The 8,449-nt window shown below is 43.4% G+C and overlaps 1 pseudogene; it reads right to left on the reverse strand.

Annotated features, from left to right (window-relative positions):
* Positions 1 to 517: 517 nt before the first annotated feature.
* LOC145522383 (solute carrier family 22 member 10-like) lies at positions 518 to 7,989 on the reverse strand (annotated as a pseudogene).
* Positions 7,990 to 8,449: the final 460 nt, after the last annotated feature.

Here is an 8,449-nt window from a genome sequence, read left to right on the forward strand (position 1 = left end):
TTCTACTGCTACATAGTTTGATATGTTTTCACTTGTTCAGGAGTTTTGTACGTTTTAATTTTTATTGGGAAAGAGGGGTCCTAATTTTGAAGAGTTTATTAATTATTTTGAAAATATTTTCTCAGGTAAAGAGGGTACATAGGAGCACAACAGGCATAAAATAATAGGATATTTTGTGTGATTATTCAGGCAATGCTTTAAATTATTCTACTTGTATACATCAACCAGCCACATCCTAATTACATGATGTTCCTCTAGTTCTGAATCGTTTTCCCCGTTAATAATTTATTGATAAATTCAAAACTTTTTTCAATCACTGCCTCAAAATATTAGATTGTGCAAAGTTTACATGTTCCCTCAAGTTATGTGTTTATGTGCAAAGTAATGCCATAATTGTAAATGAGATTCATTTTTCTAGTATATTTTCTTCCTAGTTTGGAGATATAAAGGAAAACTCCCAGGTTTTTTTTTTCCTTCATATTTTTCTTTTCCTTACCAGTCAGCTTATGAAAGCACCTTAAAATTTTGTCACTTTTATGTAGCAGTCTTTTTCGTTTGCTTCTCTTGAGAGTTTTTTGCTGGAAAAGCAAAACAGAAACAACCAATCAACCAACCAATCAGCAAATAAAAACAAGAAGAAAAAATAAGCCTGTGTACTCTCCATGCACAAACTGATCCTCTCACATCATCTTTTTTAGATTCAGTAAAATACATGGAATTGACACTCATGCTGGAAAAGGCTGTGTGGGCTCTGCAGACCCAAGAAAACAGTTTTGAAAGTTGCTGCTCTCACTCGGTCTCTTTAAATCTTTGGCCTATGACACCTTTGCAAAATCAAGAAGTGGATTGAAAATCTTGAGGGATTTCCCATGTGTTATGTATTTAATTGCATCCATCCTAAAATTTCATACATTGAAGTATCTCAGTATTTAATACTCGGAATCTTAGGAAGATTTCCAAATGTGGTAAGGGGCTGTTGTCTATATGATTAATTAAGATGAGGTCATACTGGAGCAAGATTGGTTACTTATCCAATAGGACTAGTGTCTTTATGTAAAGGGAACATTTAGACAGGCAGGCATGCCAGGGAGATCTGTGTGTAGATTGGAATTATGCTGCCACAAGCCAAGGGACTATTAATACCAGAAGCCAGGAGAGATCTGGAACAGATCTTTCCTAGAGGTTTCAGAGGAAGCATGGCCTTGCCAACAACTTGAGTCAGAATTCCAGGCTCCAGAACCATAAGATAATAAATGTCTTTAAGTAACTCAGTTTGTGGAACTTTATTTTGGAAGCTCTAGGTGACTAATATACCATTTTTCTTATTTAAAAGTATCTTTTACCAGTCTCTTATTTTCCCTGTCCTCAATATTTTCATTATTTATGGAAGCAAAATTGCCTAATTTTACAGACACCAACACAAGATTTATCTCTCTAATATATTTTCAAAGAGAGTCGTTAGCACTTATGGATCTGAGAACCATGAAACACCATCAGGAATGTGTGTCGCTCATGAGGGCAGGTAGGATGTGCCCTTATAATCGAGCTAATTATTGTCGCTTCAGTACTAAAGCTACCATTGAGAACAGGGCAGAGGGGATCTCTGCAGTCTACACTGGACCTTACAGTGGCTAGAAATGACATTGCCATTCATGAAGGCAATGGCTCAAGATGGGAGTATCCTAGGCAAGGCTCAGCCTCCCCAGTGATCTGAGGGGCTTACGCAGTGTGTTACATTTTTCACCCACAGATCCAAAGCATACAGTCCCTTCCAGGAGACGGTAGAAGGTTACTCACTTATTTTCCACATCCTGGATGGTGTCAAGCAGAGGCATATTTCTGGTTTCAGGTAGAAGAAGGACGAGAAGACCAGCAAGGATAGGACACACTCCATAGATGATCCAGGGTAAACTGGGTAGATAGACCACTAGGGTCATCAGCAGGGGAGCCAGTTGCTGCCCCACACCTACTGCTGCTGCTGCTGCTGCTAAATCGCTTCAGTCATGTCCAACTCTGTGCGACCCCATAGACGGCTAGCCATCATATTTAATCCTGAAGCTTTTGCTCTGAGAGGTAAAACAGAAAAATGCATAATAATTCAGTAAAAAAATTCTATACATGTAATTTATGATCTACTTCTTTGACATTATGTGTGTTAAGTTGCTTCAGTTGTGTCCAACTCTGCAACCCTAGGGACTAGCCTGCCAGGCTTCTCTGTCCATGAGATTCTCCAGACAAGAATACTGGAGTGTGTTGCCATGCTGTCCTCCAGGGGATCTTCCTGACTCAGGGATCAGACTCGCATCTTCTGTGATTCCTGCATTGCAGGCAGATTCTTTACCGCTGAGACACCAGGGAAGCCCCCTTTGACATTGTAATGGAAGACATAAAACACAATTATTGCATACATGAGTTTGATGAAAGACACTTGTTTTTGAGATTTGTTCTGTGATTCTAGCTGTCTTTGTCAGGATCAAAGTGTATTAAAACCCATTTTCATCATTTTAAACAGTATGTTAATGCATTGCAACTACCCTGACAAGTGGTCCAAAAGATTAATGAGACAGACACTGAAGTACTGCTTAACATAGTACATGGCATGCAGTCTAGTTTTTCAATAAACTTTGGGTAATTGTTGTTAGTATGTTGTTACTATTATGATTACAAATGAATGCCTTCTAGTTAACAGATCTTATTTTGATTATTCCTGATCAATTACCTGGGAAAGTCCTATTTGGGGCCCTGGCAGAGCATCCACAAAATATTTTACCTGAGTAGAGTGGGCATGAGTTCAGAGTTATGGACAGAATTACTGGAGACAGCGGCAGCAACACAGCCCATTCCCACACTTGCCAAAGTCAAACGTAGAGTCTGCATTTCTGGAGACACAAAGAGCAGGGAGACTAAGAAATCTGCATTGAAGGAATCAGCATCCACCAAATTTAGTCAGAAAAAAAAAAAACCCTTATAGGTTAATTACATTTTTGAAATATATTGTAGATAACTGTACAGTGGCAGGGAGCATAGAACAAGTTAACGATGTGAGAAATGTAACATTATCAACACAGGTGGTTAAAAGTACATAAAACTATCTGAATTAATTATAGCAACTCTCTGTGCATAGCTGAGATTTGCCAAAGAATCAGAAGAAAAGGTGAGTCTGGTGGAAATTTGCATTTACTTGTTCTGTCCAGTACTTGCTATATCCTTATTGTAGAAGGTAGAACTGTCATGTGGATGATTGCTGAGTCTAAGACTCAGCTCTAACCTGGAAGACCTTACAATTCAAGTGCAGGGTTTCCTGGTTTTCCTGGAATTAGGAGGTCTTAGCAGTGTGGGATTTTCATTGAAAAAAAAAGGAAAGTTCCAGGTAAACATAAAAGACTCGGTCAACCTAGAGCAGATGCAGCATTGACATGGGATAAGTATGACACCAGAGAGTAATAAAACAGGACTGCTCTGTTAGTGGACAGGCTGAAGAGAACCCAGATCTACATCACTGTTAGACATGAGGAACCAAGAATGGAAACTTCTATTTGGGGGGTGGGGGGAATGTCAGGATTTGGGAACAAATGAAAAAACGTTCAGGGAATCTGTATTCTACACTCTATGGACTCTGAGGGAGAAGGTGAGGGTGGGACGTTCTGGGAGAATAGCATTGAAACATGTATATTATCATATGTGAAATAGAACACCATTCCTTGTTCGATGCATGAGACAAGGGCTCAGGGCCAGGGCAATGGGATGACCCAGAGGGATGGGATGGGGAGGGAGGCGGGTGGGGGGGTCCAGGAAGGGGAACACATGTAAACCCATGGCTGATTCATGTCAATGTATGGCAAAAACTATTACAATATTGTAAAGTAATTAGCCCCCAACTAAAATAAAAAAAAAAAAAGTCATTTGATCAAAAAAAAAAAAAGAAAAGAAATCTAATTATAGCATTATATATTGGACAGAACTCTCTTGTAAGAAAGTAATCAGGCATTACTAATGATATTCTGAGGAGCAAAGTCCACTCATCTCTAAGGCTGTGAAGCACATTCCTGCATTGTGCAAGGTGAAGCACTGTACCCACTAAGGTTCTCCTGATTGTTACATAGGCTTCCCTGGTGGCTCAGCGGTAAGGAATCCACCTGTGATGCATGAGTCTTGGGTTCAATCCCTGAGTCAGGAAGATCCCCTAGAGAAGGAAATGGCAACCCCCTCCAGTATTCTTGCCTGGGAAATCCCACGGACAGAGGGGCCTGGAGGGCTACAGTCCAAGTGTTCGCAAAGTGTCGGACATGACTTAGCAACTAAACAACCACGAATCATTACATGGCATCGTTCTGTTAACTTATAAAGTAATCTAACAGGAAATGGACAAGGATTTTACTCTGCTTAAATCCTGGTCCCAACTGTACAGACATTCACTTTTTAAAAAAGAGGAATTCTTTTCATTACCTGAGAGACTCTCACAAGCAAGAGCTGTAGTCATGATGACTTAACATCACACTCATATGTGGAACATAGAGGTGAGGAAATAGACCAGTCATCAAAGTTGGTAATGAAGAGCCCTGACAGAGGGCGTGACCATTCTATGTCCTCACCTGAGATATAATTGCAAGGCCTCACTCCTCCATGCTTGTTTTTAAAAGTGTGAATGGGCAATGTCCTATGTCACTTAAGTCATGTTTGACTTTTTGCAACCCAATGGACTGTAGTCTGCCAGGCTCCTCATTTCATGAGGATTCTCCAGGCAAGAATACTGGAGTGGGTTGGCATGCTCCCCTCCAGGGGATCTTCCCAAACCAGGGATCGAACCTGCTTCTGCTATGTCTCCCACATTGACAGGCGGGTTTTTTGTCACTAGCGCCACCTGGGAAGCCCCAAGTGAGTGATGGGCAAGTGAACAAATGCTCTCCTAGAGGAATTGTTCAGAATAAATGGTGCCCGTTTTCAGATACTTCCAAATGTGAGGAAGGTGAAGATATGCTAGAGCTGCCCTTACGGACCTTTGGCTCTTTTCCCAACAACCTAGTAGCAGGACTTCTAACGTTTGTGGGAATACTTAGTAAGCCATTATCGGGACTTCTCTTTATTCCTAGCTTTGGACAAGTAGGGCTAATGCAATTCCTGAAGGACATGAAAACGACACTTCCCTTTCCCCAAATTCCAGTCTTCTCTCACCTTGGAGCACAAACATGTTGGCCAAAATGGAAAGTCCCACGAGGAACATGAAAAGCATCTGGGTTAGTCAATGGCCCATGTGATTCAGTACTAGGAGGGCAAAGTAGTGAGAGCTCCAAAGATAACCTGGGACAGGAATATATTGCTCCCAAAGTGCTGTAGATTCATAAAGATGCCAAAATAGGGTACTGTGTTTGCAAATCTGTAATGAACAAAAGAGGAAAGACACAAGCCGTAAGATTAGAGCCCAGTGCTGCAGTTGATGAGAACCTGTGCTCTGCAACAAGAGAAGTCACTGCAATGAGAAGCCTGAGCACCACAATAAAGAGTAGACCCCACTCACTGCAACTAGAGAAAGCCCGCGTGCAACAACGAAGACACAACACAGCCAAAAAAATTTTAATTAAAAAAAAAATCTATATATGTAAAAATTCACAAACTAACTGGAAACTGGCAGAATGACTTATGTAAACCAAGGATGTAAGATACACATGTAATCAGGTAGGAAGGAAAGAAACACAATCAGGTCCAGACTTGCACTCCTGGGAGAGGACTCAGAGGAAAAGGGAGATGACATAGGAGGACACCTACCCTGGGGACTGAGCAGGTCAGGCCACAGATTGGGCGTCCCAGTCCTGGGCCATATGTGAAGGAAACAATCCCCCGTGGCTGGTAGGAGGACTTGTTGTTCAGTCTCTCAATCATGTCCAACTCTTTGTGATCCCGTGGACTGCAGCTTGCCAGGGTTCCCTGTCTGTCATTATCTCCCGGAGCTTGCTCAAACTCATGCCCACTGAGTTGGTAATGCTCTCCAACCATTTCATCCTCTGTCACCCACTTCTCCTCCTGTCTTCAATCTTTCCCAGCATCAGGGTCTTTTCCAATGAGTCAGCCCTTCGCATCAGGTGGCCAAAGGATTGGAGCTTCGGATTCAGCATCAGTCCTTCCAAAGAATATTCAGGGTTGATTTCCTTTAGGATTGACTGGTTTGATCGCCTTGGACTGCTGGGAATAATTGAAGGGCTGTGGGGAGCCTGGACTCAGCTTGTGGGGAGCACGTATGTGCTTGCTAGCCTCCACAGCAGGGCATAGAGAGAGCTTCCCTAGAGGCTGCCAGGCTTCCCGCTGCTGCCTTGCTGCACACCCCATTTCTGAGGGAACTCTCCCACCCCACTCAACCCATGCCACAGCCCTGCACTGGATCTGGGGTACCCACAACCAGGAGAAACACTTGACCACGGGACACAGAGGCAACCTGGTCCCAGGGCAGAGCCTGGGAGGGGTGGAGCAGCCATTATTGATGCTTACTCAGGCGACACCTCAGAAACCTCCCAGATCCCTGACAGCTAACCACCTGACACCTGCTGAGAGTCCTCACAGGCCACGGCAGCCCTGTGGATCTGTCCTGCAACAGAGTGGGGCTGGCAGAAGGTAAAAGCCCACTAGAAAAGGCAAATGCACATTAAGGACTGAGGATTTACAGCTTAAATAAGCAAGTATATAGATTACAAGATGAAAAGAAACTGAAAGAGCTACTATAGACAGAAAAAACAGGGCATAAACATGAAGATTTAAAATACAACATCAAAAATACAAAACGTGGAGGAGGGGGATTTTTAAAATGCAGAACTTTCAGAATGTGTTTGAACTTAAACGACTACCAGTTTAAAACAAGTGTGAGTCTGTGCCCACTTAGTCATGTCCAGCTCTTTGTGACCCCACGGACTGTAGCCCACCAGGCTCCTCTGTCCGTGGAATTTCCCAGGCAAAAATTTTTCCCAAGAGTGAGTTACCATTTCCTGCTCCAGAGAATCTCTCGACTCAGGGACTGAACCCACCTCTCCTGTGTCTCCTGCATTCGCAGGCGGATTCTTTACTGCTGAGCCATCTTGGAAGCCCTTAAAACAAGTAGATATAGTCATACATTAATTTGGCCACCTGATGCAAAGACCTGACTCATTGGAAATGACCCTGATGCTGAGAAAGATTGAAGACAGTAGGACAAGGGGATGGCAGAGGATGAGATGGTTGGATGGCATCATCGACTCGATGGACATGGGTTTGAGTGGACTCCGGGAGTTGGTGATGGACAGGGAGTCCTGGCGTGCTACGGTTTATGGGGTCGCAAAGAGTCGGACAAGACTGAGCGATTGAACTGAACTGAACTGAATCTGCCTTTCTCCAAGATTCAAGTCAATCATTTTATGGCCCGGGATGACTCACCTGGTGCCAAGATTATCTCAAAATGCATCTTGTGGGTGAGGGGCCTAGTGCCATTCTCTGAGTTTTGAGACATTTTCTTTCTTTCATTAACAGACTGCTAGTAACTATATAATATCCAGCTAAAGACTAGCAGGGGGCACTCTTTCTGCCCCCTTCTGATGTCTATGTCAGAAGCTTTCTCTAACCCTTTTATACTTTAATAAAACTTGATTACACAAAAGCTCTGAGCAATCAAGCCTCGTCTCTGGGCCCGGATTGAATTCTTCTCCGGAGGCCAAGAACCCCGGCGTCTTTCGTGGTTCGGCAACAACCTTTCACTTATTTTATGTTTTTCTAAACACCCAGACATTTTTCTAAAACACCCAGGGTGGATTCCGGGAGTTGGTGATGGACAGGGAGGCCTGGTGTGCTGCGGTTCATGGGGTCGCAAAGAGTCGGACACAACGAGCGACTGAACTGAACTGACTGAAACACCCGGAACATATACTGACAAGAGGCAAATGGGGCCTTTACCTCAGTCATGATGGTGGAGGAGAACAAGCTGTGGTCATACACCCAGCCGTCCACACAGGGCTCTGTGTTCAGGTCAGTCATGTTGGGGAAGGTCCCATTCAGGTGAAGGAGTTGCCACTAGGGGTGGAGGAAGTGACGACATTTCTCTGGCTTGGAGTTTGAATCCAGTGGGATGGAGATTCTCAGGAGGACATCAGTGTCACTGAGGATCCCAGTGTCATTACCAGAGACAGTGGCATTATCAAGAATGTGGACCCAGCAGCGAGGACCAGGAACGGCTGCAGTGAAGTTCTCCAACAGTGAGTGACAGGCTACTATCATGAGAGAAGGGAGAATTAAAGCCATCTGAAGGATCTGGAATTTCCCCAGGCCACCAACTTTATCCAGGAGCTCCTCAAAGGCCATTCTGGACAGGTAATCCTCAAGACAATGCACAATGACTTTAAGGATATAAGTTCAATGGAAGAAAAAATTTCCTTTCATGAATTCACACTGAGCCTGTATTATCTCACAACAGTTTCTCATAAATGGGTACCATCCC

The sequence above is a fragment of the Giraffa tippelskirchi genome, chromosome 10, assembly GCF_054371585.1.
Source record: "Giraffa tippelskirchi isolate mGirTip1 chromosome 10, T2T-mGirTip1v1.2.pri, whole genome shotgun sequence".
NCBI classification, from domain to species: Eukaryota; Metazoa; Chordata; class Mammalia; order Artiodactyla; family Giraffidae; genus Giraffa; species Giraffa tippelskirchi.